Raw genomic sequence first — 18,529 nt, forward strand, 5'->3', positions numbered from 1 at the left:
CTGAAAGGCAGTCCCAACTAACGTCTATTAATAATGTACTTACAACATTCGATTATTGTCTTTGGACAGATTGCGAAATTATGTGGAGAATAAAAAAAATTTTCTAGACAGTCACTAGCTCGTGACTATCTAAATACTCCTAATCAAACTTCAATTGTCTATTCATTAGATAGAAAATATGGTAGATAGAAAATATGGTAAATGGGGCCGTCTTTTCTAAAACATAATCTAGCTACTATCTCGCTACTAGCAGGATTATATAATATCGAAATTATACTTATGTTACAATATCAAATTCTGTCTAGTAACTGTTTAGTAGCAACATATTATAAATCCTAAATCTTGAAATTAGATGACACAACTGTCTAACCATTAGATAGTAAGTTTTGATATAAATGATGTAATGATGTAAAACACAAATCTATTATCTAGTGGATAGACAATTCTGGCATTTAATATCTATTCAGGATTGCTATGTTACTACTAGAGTTTGATATTCAATTTAAAAATTTATCGAGTTTCCTATATCGTTAACGTGTAATTTTTTCGTTTAACCATGAGATAGAACTGCACTAAGTAAAGTATACGTAGTCTATATAAAAGTTTATTAGTGACTGTGACAGTGGTCTAATACGTAAGGTAAGCGACCCAAGAGCCAGAGTCCTTAGGTTCAATCAAGTCCAGCCGGAAAAAAACAAAATTTTTCCATAGAATTAGATATAACACGTGTAATCAAGAAGAATTTCAAGAACCAAACTAGATTTGAATTACTTCTTCGAAAGAGGAGGAAAATAAATTAAAACTCTGATTAGAAATAACTATCAAGCTATTAGAAGAAATCCGTGATACAAAAATTCTAAAATAAAAAAGCTGTTTAGGGATTAGGTATTCCTGACATATAGTAAAAGTGAGAGAGAAATGAACGAAAAAAAAAATTTTTAATTTTATTATAACTAACTACTAGCCAATTTTTCTGTTACACCCACTAGAAGAATTACACTAGGAGAGTTACATTTTTAGCTAGTAGTTATGTGAAATTTTTTATCTCATAACTGTGTATTTTTTGCCTAACTATTAGCTAACTTTTCTAGTACAGCTATTAGAAGAAGTGAGCGTTCCGAGCTAATGACTAGCTAATACTACTAGCTAGTAGCAATGCAAAACCCAACTTTTCTTTCCATGACTAGACAGTAACTTGATTCAATTTCTACTCGGGACTTTGCATTGGTAATTCACATTTGTTCTAATTCAACGTGTCTATGATTTGAAAACGCTTCAATCGTTGATGACATCGGTCGCGACCGACTGGGCAACTTCAAAAAATTGGGAACGGGCTACGATGATGAAGATCGCGCGGCGTGGCAGAAGTTTAACTTTCAAGTGTTACGTGAGCGCCACCTACGCGTTTATGTTTTATATGTGTTTCTACGTTTTGAGATTTTTTCGAAGTTACCACCAATCGCAACGAAAACTGGTCTACCAGTTCACCTATCCCTTTAGCCTCAAAAGAGTCCGAACTACGAGATCACCTATTTTATTCAACTCGCCGGCGGCACGTCCGCGGCCTTCACTAATTGCACCATCGATAGCTTCGTTTCGATACTTCTCTTACACGTGTGCTCACAGCTGATAAATCTACGGATTACGCTCAAAAAGCTGGTCGATGAACTCACTAACGAATCCACATCATCCTTCAAGTTTAAGGAGCGTCTGACAGCGATCGTTATGCGACACGAGGATCTCATTAGGTACATCGGAAAATTTCCTGTTACGATTTAATTCTGCGAAACGTTTATGTAATATTTAGAGAAGTTTATTTTGGGAATGCGCTTAAGAATATGAAACTCGACATAAATACTTGAATAGAAATGTAACCTGAGTCAAAAGCTAGTAGCTTCAGTATAAAAAATATCCCAAACCTTTTTCTGTTTCTATGGTGTACAGGTAAAATGGGAGATATGAGGCCTGTTCAAAAAGTATCGCAAATTTTGTGTTTTTTCAAAAATTATTTATTTATTCATGAATATCTATTTTGTCTCCTTCAAAGTAATCCTCATCAGATATTATACACTTGTGCAAACGTTTTTTCCAATCCTCGAAGCACTTCAAAAAATCATTCTTTGTGATCTTCTTCAGCTCCTCCTTCGATGCCGTCTTTATCTCCTCAATCGTAGCGTAGCGTCGTCCTTACATGTGCCTCTTCAGTTTTGAGAATAAGAAAAAGTCACAGGGGGCCAGGTCTGGGGAATACGGTGGCTGCGGCATCATTAGTGAGTTGTTTTTGGCCAAAAATTCGCGCACAAGCAACGATGTGTGAGCAGGGGCGTTGGTACGAATTTCGCGGCGACCCGTCTCATGCCCAAATCATTAGTAAAAATCGAATGGCACGAGCCAATCGATATGTTTAGGTCCTCAGCAACTTCTCTAACAGTGATTCGACGATTGGCCAATACTATTTTCTTCACTTCATCAATGTTTTCGTCGTTGTTTTCTGTTGTTGACGTGCTCGGGCATCCGGCACGCTCTTCGTCGTTCACATCTTCTCGGCCCTCTGAGAACATTTTGTACCACCGATAAACGTTGCTTCGGTCCAAGGTAGCTTCACGATATGCCACAGTCAACATTCGGAATGCGTCAGCGCACTTAATTTTGTTTTTCACACAAAATTTGATAAAGATTATTTGATCCATTTTTGGGAATAGGCAAAAATCGAAGACGAGTCAAAACACGTCCAAGCAAAACAGCTGTCAAAGATAAACTGAATATTCAAAATGGCCGAACTTGTCGGCATAAGTGAGGGACATGAGTACCAACATAACGCCACAAAAAAATCGAAAGTCGAATATACGTAACCCGCGGAAATTCAAAATTCGCGATACTTTTTGAACAGACCTCGTACTTAACTAAAAAGTCAAGTATCATTTTGCAAAATTCGCAATAGATAATGAATAATTAATTAATCTGTTTAAACAAATGAACGTACAAGAAGCTTTTGGCTGAACTCCGTAGAGATAAACAAAGAAAAATAGTTTCAAATATGTAAGAAAAATGGTTTTGTTGTGCAGGAAGCGGACACAAACTTTGTTGAATCGGCAATTTGGCGTAAAGATCGGATGGCGGTATTAGAGATTAAGAAAACAGAATTAAAGAAAATACGAAATGGTTTATTGCTCACTGTGGTTCTGCTATCTACAATCGAGTCCTTATGAGCAACTCCAGCTCAATTGTGATAATGCACGACGTTTGATACGTGAATAAGCGACTAGTGCAGTGTCTTAGGAGCGGAGTCAGCCGGAAGAGTCGGCGCTAATTTTTTATAGTCTCCGAATTGTACTGAAAAGGGGATGACTTGGTAACAGTTGGACGGGCACGTGCTATCCTAAGTTCACCTAATGGAATGTTCAACGCGGCTTTCTTACGGCGCGTGTAGTTCCGTAGCGCGGTCAAAACGTCCTTGACAGCGTTTTGGCAACGCCAAAAAGAAATAGATTAACGCGCGATTACAACAGCTTAAATCTTAGTATCTCCAAGTAACGGTAAGTGAAACTGATTTCTAGAGATAGATTATCGCAGTGAGCAGTGAGCGGCATGAGATATAAACTACATTACACTGCCTCACGAAATCTTTTGTCACCTATCGCTGCGAGGAGATTCTAAAAAATAAGCAATTTTTTTACTCAAAACCATCTTTTCTTGTCCATGCTAACAGAGTCTGGCCAACCGTTTCTCATGCGCTCATACGCTTAGACAGATTAATTAATTACTCCATAAATATCATGAATTTTACATAATGGTACATGGTTTTTTTACACAGTTTGACTTATTCTACCTCAAAAATAAATATTCTAGCAAAGAAAATTGTTAAAAATTACTAAAAATGTTAAGCAATTAATAATTGAAAACAGTTACGTATAGAGACTTATTTAATTAACAAATTAAAAACTTGTGTGTTATTTAAAAAATGATACAGGACTTTTTTCTTCAGAGTACACTAATTTATGTGACAGCTGTTGCACCTAGCAATAGATATTAGTATAAACCTTGAAATTTGAACCTGTAACCTGTCGTCAGGTACAAACGTTGTCAAATATTTGTAAGTTAGGCCATCCTGAATACCAGGTGTAGAAGTATGAAACCGGAATTTCTAGATATATACCTATAGATGGTGCTAGCCATCAGTTTAGGGACCGTTGGACCGCTTCTGCAGCGCCATCATCTCCCTCTAACAGCTGACGAAGATTTTCAACACACAACAAACCAAGTTCCATACACCGGTATATTTTTCTATAACCTTAAACATGTCGAGTTTTGTGCCTACGAACTACGATTTGCGAATGGCATTTGTTTTTTGTTATCATTTGAAGAAAACTGCTGCGCATCGAATGCTTGTCAAAGCTTACGGTGAACATGCTCTTGGTAAAACACAGTGTTTCGAGTGGTTCGAAAAATTCAAAAGTGGTGATTTTGACGTGAGAAACGAAGAGCGTGGGAAACCACCGAAAAAGTTCGCAGACAACGAATTGCAAGCCTTATTGGATGATGATGATACTCAAACAAGAACTCGCGGATGAATTGAATGTGACGCAGAAAGCTATCTCAATTCGTTTGAAAGCCATGGGAAAGATTCAGAAAGTCGGAAAATGGGTTCCGCATGAACTGAATGAAGGACAGCAAAAAAATCGAAAAACCACTTGTGAAATGCTGCTCGACAGATAGAAAAGAAAGTGCATCGTATCATGACAGGTAATGAAAAATGGATATATTATGAGAATCCTAAGCGTCAGAAATCATGGGTGAATCCAGTCGAACCATCGACATCCACTGCAATCGCTTTGGAAAGAAGACAATGCTCTGTGTTTGGTGGGATCAGAAGGGTGTAACCTATTATGAGCTGCTAAAACCTGATGAAACCGTTAACACTGATCGCCACCAACAGCAAATGATCGATTTAAATCGCGTGAAAAACGACCGGAATATGGAAAAAGGCAACACAAAGTCATTTTGCTCCATGATAATGCCCCATCACACACAGCAAAACGGGTTAGGGAAACGATCGAGGCGTTCAGTTGGGAAATACTAACGCATGCGGCTTATTCTCCAGACTTAGCTCCGTCCGATTATCATCTATTCGCATCAATGGGACACGCTCTCGCTGAACAACGCTTCAATTCGTATAAAAATGTACGAAAATGGCTCGATAGCTGGTTCGCTTCAAAAGAAAAAATGTTTTTTTCACGTGGCATTCATAAACTGTCGGAGAGGTGGAAGAAATGTATAAATAGCAATGGACATTATTTTGAATAAAATATTTTTTATCATTTTCAAACAACAGACGTGTAATTTTTACAAAAAATTCTGGTTTCATACTTCTACACCTGGTAGAAGAGTCCTGCATTATTTCACAAAAAACACGTAATTTTTCAATTATTAATTAAGTAATTCTCTATACGAGGCCATTTTTAGTAATTAATAGCTCGGAATTTTGTGTGTTGTTCGCAAAATGGAACAAAACTTTTTTGTCTACTTCAATCCATTCTGCGCCTCACGAAATTTGTCCCCGTGGCTCTGAAACATTTTGTACACTATATACAGAATGACTCAAAATAACCCCTAATATTAAGCTTTTTCTAAGTTATTATTAACTGAAATAGTTACCATATCACGATTCAGATACAGGAGATAGACAAAGACTACGCAACTCATGTCAGATGTGGAGTACTGCGATCAATTGTCATCGCTACATTAGAACTTCGTTATTTACGAACTGTGTACCAACATTCTCTGTTAGAATAGAAAATCAATGGATAATATTATATAATATAATCATCATAATCATACAATTTGATAATTGGAAAGAAAATTATATAAAAACTTGCATCCCAAAATAAATAAAACATTTGAAGATCATCGAAATGAAAATACGTTGATAAACATTTGTCCAAATTAGAATAATATTAGCAATATGACATAGTATAGTTAGCAGATTATACAGTTAAGCAGATTCGTTTGTTCTACTGACAGAGCTATGAATATATTTAAGATATTGGGAGTACAAATCAGTTTGGTCCGTTTTCAAAAGATGGCTGTTATGAATGTTTCATAGTGACAGCTGATTTCGGTGGTTTCAAAAAGACTTTAGATATCTGTCAATAATATTCAGTTTATATCGCTTTGAGTTTCTTACAAAACCCCTGTTTTTTACTGTGTTGAATATGTCAAATTTTATGTTAACTAAGTAGCATTTGCGGGAGGTTTTAATTTTCTGCTTTAATTTGAAGAAAAGTGCAGCTGAAGCGCATCGAATGCTTGTAGAAGTTTATGGTGACTATGCTCTAAATGATAAATCATGTAGGGAATGGTTTTGACGTTTCAAGAATGGTGATTTCAGCGTTGAAGACAAGCTTCGCGCTGGACAGTCAAAAAATTCGAAGACAGAGTTGGAGGCATTACTCGATAAAAATCCTAGTCAAACGCGAGAGGAGCTTGCAGAATCATTGGAAGTTACGCAACAAGCAGTTTCCGTATGATTGAAATCTATAGGAATGATGCAAAAGCAAGGCAATTGGGTGCCTTATGAATTGACGCTCGGCCTCATGTCGCAAAAGTCGTAAAAAATTATTTGGAAACGCTCAAGTGGGATATTTTACCGCACCCACCGTATTCGCCGGACATTGCTCTTTCTGATTACTGGTTGTTCTCACGGATGCAGCAAGATTTGACAGGTCATCGGTTCATTTCTTTCTCAGAAATCGAAAATTGATTTCTTATTTGGATCGCCTCAAAAGACGAGACATTTTTTCGAGATGGAATTCGAAAATTGCCTGAGAGGTGGTGAACAGTAGTAGTCAGCAATAGCCAATACTTTGATTAATCTGTTCATTCATTTTGTTCTAAAATAAATGCATTTTTACCACAAAGAAACGGACCGAACTAATTTGTACTCCCAATATTAGATGTGTACTCCCAATATTAGATTTGTACTCTCAATATTAGATGTGCAACTTAATTCTCAACCCATATATTTGATCAACTATTGCGTTAGAAACAGCACTTATTTAAATTTAAATTTTTTCTCATCGTTTTAAAACACCACTCTTCAACCTTAAAATAAGGTATAATAGTTAACGGAGCTGCTGATATAACTTCAAAAAACAGTAATGGATGGGATGTCGTTCGAAAAATAGTATCTGAGGTACTGTTTTCTTTTCGCATTCCAATCAACGAAAAATGCCGCCGAGGATAAAGAAATACATAGCCTTAGATGAAAGTGCTGTGTCTTAAAACACGTGTAAAGAGAGTTTTGGTTTCGAAAATTTCGGAATGGCAATTTCAATCTCCAGAATGAGGAACGCCCTGGACAATCGAAAAAATTGAAGACAAAGAATAAGAACAGTTTTTGGAAGAAAATCCTTGTCAGAGTCAATCAGACGCCTACAAATGCATTTGCAGTAACCCAACAAGCTATTTCGAAACGTCTACATAAGCTTGATAAGGTTCCAAAGGCGGTTCTGCATGTTTTTAGTCTTGAAAACAAAGAGAGACGCCTCGATACGGCTATGTCCCTGCTATCAAGATTCAAGACTTTTTGCACAAAATAGTGACTAGTTGAAAATGGGTAATCTATGACAGTCCTAAGAAATGAAAATTATGGATTTATCCGGATGAGTCATCGACCAGCACCGTAATCAAATATTCATGCAAAAATATATTGCTGTATATTTAATGGGACCAAATGGGCATTATTTACTAGGAGTTGCACAAATCCGGTGAAACTGTGAATTTTAAGCGTTACTAACAATTGATTAGATTGAGTGACGCACTTGAGGAACAAAACCTTTTACCGGTGATGGAAGGAGGAAAATGATATTGCTAAATGACAAAGCGTGCACATAGCGCGCTGCACACAGCGAAAATAATGTTAGAAGTCATTTCCAACATGGTTTTGGAAATTCTTCCTCATGCAGTGTATTCTCCGGATCTCGCCCCTTTGAATTACCATCTTTTCCGATCCCACCAACATCACCTGGTTGATTCCTATTTCAAGTCTCCTGAGGAGGTAGACGAAAGCATCAATAAGTATATCAACTCGAAACTATCATCCTTCCTCCAAAGCGGATTTAGCCAATTACCCGTAAGATGACAGAAGAGTACAGAAAGTATCAGAGAATATTTCGAAGATCGGGAGATTATTCGTTTTCTCGTAAATAAATAACATTTTCTCTAAAAGGGACGGGAATTAAATTGTACACCTAATATAAGACGGTAGTTTGATAAGTAATTTGATTCGTATACTAATAGAGAGCGACAGCGACATCTGTATATGTGCTCATGAAGTGTCCTTCCTATGTATAAATAATCTATTGTTACAAGTCATTCTGACAGTAATTTGTTGTTTGACAGTTGCTTAAACAGAAGTGCTTCTAGTAACAGTGAAAAATGGATGAAATTTAAATTCGTGGTGTGATTCAATTTTTTCTTCTGGATGGGAAAACAGCGAAGGAAATTCATGAGAAAATTTCCCTTACATTGGGTGACTCATGCGCTTCCCATGAAACCGTTTGACTTTAGATAAATGAATTCAAGTGTGGCAGAACAAGCATCGAAGATGCACCAGATCCTGGAACCCAGAAATCATCAATAAATTCATGATATGGTTTTAGCCGACAGACGAGTGAAAGTGCGTGAGTAGCAGAGATCACAGGCATCTCAACTGAACGGTTTTACCACATTTTGCATAATGAATTGCACATAAAAAAACTTAGCACAAGAAGGGTGCAGGGTTTGCTCACATTAGAGCAAAAACAAATTTGCATGCGAAAATCAGCCGACTGTAAGCAAGTGTTTAAGTAGAATTTTGCGGATTTCTTGTAGTGTTTTGAAACATGGAAGAAACTTGGATCCACTATATCCTGGAAACAAAATAGCAATCAAAATAATGGACGCACGGGGCAAACCAGCTCCGCAAAAGGTGAAATGCGTTCTATCCACTGGAAAGGTGATAGTGTCAGTTTTTGGGTTACGAAAGGAATTCTCCTGATTGACTACCTTGAGAAGGGGAAAATTATTACTAGAGAATACTATGTATCACTTTTGAATCGATTAAAGGCAACAATCACGGAGAAATGTCCAGGAATCGCCAAAAGAAAGGTGTTCCACCATGACAACGCACCGGCCCATTCAAGGCGTCTCGTTGACCGAACTGCGATTTGAACTGCTTCTGAATCCAGCCTATTCACCCGATCTAGCTCTCTCGGATTACCATCTGTTCCCGAAATTCAAGACTTTCCTGGCTGGACAAAAATTTCGGTCAAATAAAGAAGTCATACAGAAGGTAAACAAGTATTTTATGTACTTCAAACAAACCTACTTCCGCGAAGGAATCGCGAATCTGAAGAAATTTGGAGCAATTGTATTGAACTTTGAGAGGATTATGTCGAAAAATAAACAACGTTACAAAACTTAAATTGTTATTCTTAATTTTGAACCAAGTTACTTATCCAACCATCATCGTATTAACAATTAGAAACCAATTTAAATTTTTATATTGATATTACGCGCGAGTGTAGTATGGTAGACAGCGCACTAGTCTACTATGCTAGAGGTCCCGGGTTCGCTCCCCAGCAGAACCAGAATTTTTCATAGGCTCGTAGCTCCTTTTCGGTGGCCCGGCAAACCACCAAGAGTAATCTCTTGCGAAGAAAATTTCTCTTCAACTTTGCTGTTTGGAACCGACGTTAAACTGTAGGTCCCATATATATGTGTACGATCTGTGTGCGCACCATATGCATATGTAAGGTAGAGAAGTAGGCTTAGTCTCAGATTTGAGATGTTGTGCCATGGATGATGATGATGATGATATTCATATTACAGTGAACATTACTGCTAGTAGCTTATTTGCTAGTAATATAGTCAAACGAAATGGCTAGACAACCACGAAGTTCAATTTCTGCTCGAATATATCTAATAAGTCGATGTTACATAGTAAGCAAATAATATACTTGATTTAGCTACCGAGGTAGTTTCACGTTCTTAATTAGACGTCAATGATCAATTCAATATCAATGATAGATTCTTTAAACTATTTGATTTGATACCCAGATGTACAGAAATATATAATATGTAAACATATATTATACTAACATATTATATACTTTATAATGCCATTACATCAGCACAAAATAAAAAATGTTTGTTTTAGGAAATATTTAATTATTATGTCATAATTTTAACAAAAATGTTGACTTTTTATTAGTACAATAATTTCGAATAAATTACACTCTTTTTCGTGCAAAATAAGAAGCAACATTCATGATATCCTGTACAGAAAAAAAATTACAAAAGAATTACTGCCCAGTAAACACAAAGTTATATAACTGTTAGTTATAAGTTGGTTCGTACTTAACAATGTCACTGTTATATTAGGTCATTAAGTATAAAATGTCCGATAACCTCATATACCAAGTTTGATACACGATATCTCTGATATTTCACTTTAAAAGTTTTTTTTTTTTTTTTAATTGTGAAGGTACGTCAGCCTTTCAGACGAAGGTTTTGGTTTGTGATTATCTATCGAATTGCTTTTTGCAGATTAAATTTTGTAAACCGTGGATAAGCAAAAAATTCGCGGGTAAATATATAGAAAACCGGTGCTATCTCCGATGAGCTTGACTATGATATATGTTATCAAGAACATGGCCCTGAGTAACAATCAAAAAGTTTTATGCTGATTGTTTATTAAAAAATTATTAATAAAAAAAGTTTGAAACACGTACACGAATTTACTATAGGAGACCCACCTCCAGTGACTTTGATCTTGAAATATACAGTGGCTAACAAAAGTATTCGAACGGTCTGATTTCTTATCTTTAGCACATAAAATATGTATGTTAATCCTAAATATTTAAAACAATCTAGTGTCTATAGCAAGAAGCGAGTCCCAAGATTACGTTAGTAAAATTAGAAAATAATCCAATCACATACGAGGTCTGTTCAAAAAATATCGCGAATTTTGTGTATTTTAAAAAATTATTTATTTACTCATGAATATCTATTTTGTCACCTTCCAAGTAATCCCCATCAGATATTATACACTTGTGCCAACGTTTTTTCCAATCCTCGAAGCACTTCAAAAATCATTTTTTGTGATCTTGTTCAGCTCCTCCTTCGATGCCGTCTTTATAGTCTCAATCGTAGCGTAGCGTCGTTTTTTTCATGTGCCTCTTCAGTTTCGGGAACAAGAAAAAGTCACAGCGGGCCAGGTCTGGGGAATACGGTGGTTGCGGCATCATTAGTGAGTTGTTTTTGGCCAAAAATTCGCGCACAAGCAACGATGTGTGAGCAGGAGCGTTATCATGGTGCAAAAGCAAATTTTTGTTCTTCCACAAATACCGGCGTTTCTGGCGGATTTCTTTGTGCAAATTGCGCATAACTTGCAGGTAATATTCCTTATTAACCGTTCTACCCTGTGGCAAGAACTCATGATGCACCACGCCCTTGCAATCGAAGAAAACTGTAAGCAAGGGCGTCCGGCACGCTCTTCGTCGTTCACATCTTCTTGGCCCTCTGAGAACATTTTGTACTACCGATAAACGTTACTTCGGTCCAAGGTAGCTTCACCATATGCCACAGTCAACATTCGGAATGCGTCCGCGCACTTAATTTTGTTTTTCACACAAAATTTGATACAGATTCTTTGATCCATTTTTTGGAATTGGCAAAAATCGAAGACGAGCCAAAACACGTCCAAGCAAAACAGCTGTCAAAGATAAACTGAATATTCAAAATGGCCGAACTTGTCGGCATAAGTGAGAGACATTAGTACCAACATAACGCCACAAAAAAATCGAAAGTCGAATGTACGTAACCCGCGAAAATTCAAAATTCGCAATACTTTTTGAACAGACCTCGTATACAGTGTTTCCAACATATTTATTTGAAATACGCACCAGGCATGGGAAACAAAAGTATTCGAACGCCGGAAAAATTGTTACATTTTTATCCATAAATATTTTGTAGCACTACCATTTGCATTGATTACTTCTTTTAAACGACGTTCCATACTATGTATTAGTGTTTTTGTAAAGCTAGTTTCAATAGAATTCCATATTTCTGTTACTTTATCAATTAGAATTTGTTTTGACGTAATTTGATATTTATTTAGTCTTATATTTATAATTAATATTCGATATTTATAATTAATATTTATAAATAATGTTGTAGTGAAAAACTTTAACCACCGGTCGATGTGGGTAAATGCGTATAACGTATTTCCGTTATTTTGTTAATATCTCTTTAATGTATAGTGAGCGACGGGTAAAAACTTTCGATTCATACTCAGGACCATATCTTTCATAACATACGTCAAGCTCATCGGAGGTGGCACTTGTTTTCTATAAACGCGGCCGTCCAGAAGAGCGGATGAGCGCGCTTAATGGCGAGCAGTGTGTGTGTGTGTGTGTGTAGTAGCCGTTTTCTTAGCGTACAAATTAGATATTTTTGTATATAAGTTGTCCAAAAATTACATTCATTTGATGCAATTTATAAAGTTAATAATTTTTGGAAGTGCGAAAGAACAATGAGAGACGGCTAAAACCTTCGGAAGGTTACTCAGGATGGTAGCCTTTACAACATGTGTCAAAGTTATGCCCATCGGAGGTAGCATCGGTTTTCTTTACATTTACCAATTCGCGTTATTTTCGAATATGAGTTCCGTCGTGGAACTAATGCAGCACAGACAACTCGAAGTGTCAACAAAGTGTTTGGCAAGGATGTAGCTAAAGAACGCACAGTACGGCGATGAAAGGTTAGTGGTTTGAGAAGTTCCGATCTGGCGATTTTGATCTTTAAAATGAATCATGTAGACGAAAGCAAGATGGATAATGATAAGCTAAATGCTGCAATGAAAGCGGATACATCTCAAATTACCAGGTGTAGAAGTATAAAACCAGAATTTTTTTGTAAAAATTACACGTCTGTTATTTGAAAACAATAAACAATATTTTATTCAAAATAATATTCATTGCTATTTATACATTTTTCCCACCTCTCCGGCAGTTTATGAATGCNCTTTGTATCTGTCAAGCAACATTTCACAAGTGGTTTTTCGATTTTCTAGCTGTCTTTCATTCATTTTATACGGAACCCATTTTCCGACTTTCTGAATCTTTCCCATGGCTTTCAAATGAATTGAGACAGCTTTCTGCGTCACATTCAATTCATCCGCGAGTTCTTGTTTGAGTATCATCATCATCCAATAAGGCTTGCAATTCGTTGTCTGCGAACTTTTTCGGTGGTTTCCCACGCTCTTCGTTTCTCACGTCAAAATCACCACTTTTGAATTTTTCGAATTACTCGAAACACTGTGTTTTACCAAGAGCATGTTCACCGTAAGCTTCGACAAGCATTCGATGCGCAGCAGTTTTCTTCAAATGATAACAAAAAACAAATGCCATTCGCAAATCGTAGTTCGTAGGCACAAAACTCGACATGTTTAAGGTTATAGAAAAATATACCGGTGTATGGAACTTGGTTTGTTGTGTGTTGAAAATCTTCGTCAGCTGTTAGAGGGAGATGATGGCGCTGCAGAAGCGGTCCTACGGTCCCTAAACTGATGGCTAGCACCATCTATAGGGAAATTCCGGTTTCATACTTCTACATCTGGTATGCGTGAATTAACAGCAAGATTTGACGTAACAATTCCAACGATATTAAACCATTTGAACAAATCGGTAAGGTTATGAAGCTGGGTAGATAGGTTCCGCATGAGTTAAATGAGCGTCAGTAGAGATATCGTTTTGAAGCTTGTCTTTCTTTGCTGTCGCGACATAAAAGCGAACAATTTTTACACCGCATTGTTACGTGTAATGAAAAATGGATTCTTTTTGACTATCGCAAGCATTCGGCACAAGGGTTGAATAAAGTTGAAATACCAAAACACACTCCGAAATCAAATATTTACCAGAAAGAGCTAATGGTGTCTGTTTAGTGGTCCAGCGCTGGTGTTTTCTACTACAGCTTCATGAGACTTAGTCAATCGATTACGGTGGATGTTTACTGTAACTAATTAGACGAAATGATAATGGAGTTTGGAATTAAGCAGCCGAGATTTGTGAATAGAGATGGGCCAATCCTCTTGCAGGACAATGCTCGACCACATGTCGTACGAATAACGTTGTTCAAACTACAAGAGCCCGACCTGGAAATTCTCACTTACCGTATTTCCCAGACTATGCACAAACAGATTATCATTTATTCTAGGCATTGGACCACTTCTTGCAAAGAAATATATTTGATTCCCAATAAACTGAAGGAAACGCCATTTGCGATTTTATCACCGCTCGCTCTCCAGACTTCTTTGCTGCCAGCATTAATAAGTTACCGTTAAGATGACAAAACTGTATCAATTGTTTGATTAATTATACAGCTTCTTGCTTGAGATATAATATACCAAATTTTCAATTCGAAATCGGACATTTCATACTTAATAACCTAATATAACACATGCGTTATATAAAAATTATATTATTAAGTAGAAAATTATAACTAATATTTATATATTATAACTGCAACTTGGTGTTTGCTGAGTGGTACACTATTGAAGATTTCAGAAGAAATATTGTTCTTCAATAGAATACTAGTAATTTTTTCGCATTCTTGTAGTTTTTTCAGGATCAGAATATTTCCACAATATTACCACAATTCCATAACATCAGCTAATTTCTTAATATTGACAAAATTCTTGTGTATACGAGGTCTGGCTATTAAATAACGAGACTGCTTATGAAAAAGAGTTTTATTTTAAAAATTATTCTACAATCGAATACTCCCCTTCAATGTACTCCCCTCCCCTCGCCACACACCGTTCCATTCGTTTTTTCCATTGGTCAAAGTAATGCCGGAAGTCTTCTTTTGTAAGTGTATTTAGAAGCTCCGCCGATTTTTGCTTCACCTCTTCCATCGACTCGAACCGGGGTTTCTTTTAAGACAGACTTGATCTTTGAAAACAGGAAAAAGTCACAGGGTGCTAAATCAGGCGAGTACGGCGCGTGATCGAGCACTGGACTGCCTCTAGCGGCGAAATAACGCTTTACAGACGGCGCGTTATGGGCAGGTACATTGTCCTGGTGCAAGATCCACGACTTGTTTTTCCACAACTCCGGCCGTATCTTACGAACTCACTCTCGCAGTGTTGCCAAAACTTTCAAATAGTAAGTTTGGTTTACAGTTTGACCCTCTGGAACCCATTCAGTCATCACGATGCCGTTGATGTCGAAAAAAACGATTAGCATGGCTTCAAATTTTGATGTCGACATCTTTGCTTTTTTCTTGCTTTATACCATTCGAAAAGACGCGCACGAGATAGAGAATTCTTACCATAGGCCTCTTTCAACAAGTTATAGCACTCAGTCGGAGTTTCTTTTAATTTAACGAGAAATTTCACATTGATCCGTTGCTCGTGTTTTTCGTCACACATTGTTATCGGCACGAGAAAAAAAACACGTTCGTTTCTAACCTCTATAGAAAAAATACTATAGCGACAAAAACGAGTTTTCGTACTGAAATAATAGACATTTCCCCCTATCCAACGCTGCATTCGTCCCCCCCCCCCTTCTCCTCTAGGACAACTTCTGCGCGCGCAGTCTCGTTATTTAATAGCCAGACCCCGTAATACGCATTAACATACTTATGCCAGTCACAATGCAAATAATATATTTGAATATGTCTACCTGAGTTACTACTAGAATTTACATTGATGTAAAGAGAGATTGAAGTTAAATTGATGACAAATCCGCACGATATTTTGTTGATATTATATTGATATACAGTTAATATCTAACTATCTGTGATATGTATGTTATATAAAATATATTATATATAATCCGTTTCATAAGAACGTGAATGACGAAACATATTCTTGGAAACCGTTAGAGGGGAGATTTGAACGCGAGCAGATAGCGGGACCCGTCTTCAAAGATGCCTAATATAGAAGGCCTTAGTTGTCGTTTGACTTTAGTCACAGGACATATTTCACCATGATAACCTCGTACGCATCACGTAACGATGCCGTGTTTCTACAAGGGTGGATCAAATGTAAACGAGCCTTTTGCAAAAAACCACATATTTTTCAAAATCAATTCGAATTTACATTTTTCTTATTTTTCTACATAGTCTCACATCTTATTTATACACCTCCTCCAACGGTCTGGTAATTTTTTAATCCCGATATCATAAAAAGTTCGCGGATGTGTATCAAACCAATTGCACACGAACTGTTGCACCTTCTTAACCGTTGTAAAGCACTGTCCACCAAGGGCTTTCTTGAGTGACCCAAACATATAGAAGTCGCATGGTGACAGGTCTGTGCTGTAAGGTGGATGTTCTAGGACATCCCAGTGCATATCGGCCAATTTTTGCCAATTTCTGCATTCAACAACTTTGGAACCCAACGAACCGACACTTTTCGAAATTCCAACTCATTGCAAATGATTGATTGCACACTTCCATAGCTGATCTGAAGTTCCTGAGAGATTTCAAGAACAGTTAAGAGCCGAACGCCTTCGATGAGTTCTCGAACAACCTCGATGTTCTGCGCTGTGATGCTGGTGCGGGGACGGCGCGGGTGGGCAATATTTTTAACACACTCCCGTCCTTTCTTAAATTCACTACTACTACTACTTACACCACTATTTCACCCGAGCCCATGAAGGGGTTCTTTTCTCGAACTGTGAAAGTAAACGGCGCCGAATTTCAGCAGCACTTACATTTTTGTTGACGAGAAATTTAATAATAACACATTGTACCACTGCAGGGTGTACCTCTTTCTCGCTCATCGTGATTGCAGCTGAAAGCAAGAAGCACGTAGCGTGCCAACCTTATTACTACCTTCCACATGATCCCCTTCTACTGTCCAAAACTTTGCAGACTCATCACGCCGTCGACTGGCGCGCAATTTAAAAAGGCTCGTTTATATTTTATTTACCCTCGTATATTTGCATCAGAATGGATCAAAAATGTCGTATAAAGTGACTGCTAAGTACATGAAAATGTCTAAATATTTATAAGTGGGTAAAACGCTATTCCTACGCGAAAAACGTTAACGACCTGGCGGATCGTGGCTCTGTGCAAAAAACGACGAAAAAAGAGGATGTGACCCGGCCTCCGTCGATCGGTGGACGTTCGTCCCGTCCCGGCCGACGGGGTGGTCGTTGCTGGTTTCGCTGGTCGACCGTGTTTCGGTGTCGGTAGCCCTGGCGTAGCTCGCCGAATGTCCAGGGGTCTTTGTAGTGCGAGGGTGCGAGCGTGCGGATGAGTGAGTGAGTGAGTGAGTGAGTGAGCGAATGATCGAATGCGCGTGGAAATAATAAGCCGTTTATTAAATTATCCCACGTCGTTTGCTACAAGATAATCTTATCGACGGGCCGTGCTTTAATTTCGTCGTTTCAAACCAGCTACTATTCAGGTGACAATGGCGACGGAATCCCGTGTTTACATGATGACGTCGGCTTAGTCGGTGTTACCTTCTCGGAATCTATTGGGAGCAGACGTGACGCTCGGCCCGTGGAGCTCGCGGTGATAGCGGTGAGCGGGCGCGGTATTGATGTTTCGGCGCGATGTGTTGACGGTTCGCGGTGTTTAACTTCGACGGTCTTGCATCGGAGTGCAACGGCGGAATGCACCTGCTTGACTCGGCGTCGCGGTACGCGGTTCGCGGCTCTGGGATCTCGGTATCGCGGTACGCGGGGGTTGCTGTACGCGGAGTCCTCGCGTCGGCCGAATCCCGAAACGGAGGGCACGCGGTGTCGTGCTCCTTTACAAGACACGGTGGATTCGGTCGGACGAGCTTGGCCGACGTGCAACCGGCGGCGGTACATTCGCGGTTCGCGGCAGTCGGTGGTACCTCCGGTGAGGTGCGGCGGAGAGACACGCGTTGTCTCTACATTTGCGGCGCGGTACGCGGAACAATATTCCGGGGCGTTCGCATGCCCCGGAGACGCAGAGCCCGACGACTAGAGTGGAGGGGCCGAGGTTGAGAACACTCAACAGAGGCGGCGGACACACTACCCCAACTCGTGCCGATCCCCAAGTCTGCCGCGGGCAAGAGGGCCGGGAGCTCCCGGTGGAGACGGCGAACACACCGTCCCGAAATGGGTGTTATTATGAATCCGGTGCCCGCGACTTCCACGGGAGAGACCGCGTACGCACGACCTCGGACTTTTCGGATGATAGGATGTCGATTTGGCTGCGAACTCTCAGCAGCGACGGCGTCTCGCACCATCGCGGTCTCTCGACCTGGGGATGGGATCCGGAGCAGCTTCCGATCTTCCGATCTCGGCTGACTCCGGCGGAGTCTGGACTCGATGGTACGGCGAAGCGGTCTTTTATATCGCTAAACCGCGGTTTTTCCGACACGTGCTTCACAACAACAACAAATGTTGTTACCTACATGAGCACGTGTCGGTTGCGTGCTCCGCGTGTGGATTTGTTTATTGGCGCTAAGCGCCGTTTCGCGGCCGACGGATGGTCGGTCGGC

General features: G+C 38.9%; 1 pseudogene; it reads left to right on the forward strand.

Annotated features, from left to right (window-relative positions):
• The first annotated feature begins 1,339 nt into the window (after positions 1–1,339).
• Positions 1,340–18,529, forward strand: part of LOC106748513 — a 37,331-nt pseudogene continuing 20,141 nt past the window's right edge.

This window comes from Dinoponera quadriceps, unplaced genomic scaffold (genome assembly GCF_001313825.1).
Source record: "Dinoponera quadriceps isolate SergipeBrazil2010 unplaced genomic scaffold, ASM131382v1 scaffold2907, whole genome shotgun sequence".
NCBI lineage: Eukaryota > Metazoa > Arthropoda > Insecta > Hymenoptera > Formicidae > Dinoponera > Dinoponera quadriceps.